We start from the raw sequence: 359 nt of genomic DNA on the forward strand, positions 1-359 counted from the left end.
GAAAAAAAAAAAACAAAAAAACAAAAAAAAACAAAAAAAAAAAACAACCCTAAAGCATTAAAGCTCATATTTTCTTTTCTTTTTTTTTTTTTAAAGGATCCTATCTGAAGTGACTATTATCCATATAAATATCTCATCTTTTTAGACTCTTCTAACTCCTGACTGCAATATCTAGGGCAATGAATTGCACTATTTTGTATGTTCTACAAGTACAAAACCCTCTTTTATGAATTTAAAATGTGTGACCTTTTGCATTTGCCAGGCCTGGACATGTGACATGATGAAAGCAATATAGCTTCCATCACTTCTGAACACAGATGTAAGTTATACTGGTGTCCAGAGAAGCCAAATGACCAGCA

The sequence above is a fragment of the Gavialis gangeticus genome, unplaced genomic scaffold (assembly GCF_001723915.1).
Source record: "Gavialis gangeticus isolate Ggan-Ray unplaced genomic scaffold, GavGan_comp1, whole genome shotgun sequence".
Classification (NCBI taxonomy): Eukaryota; Metazoa; Chordata; order Crocodylia; family Gavialidae; genus Gavialis; species Gavialis gangeticus.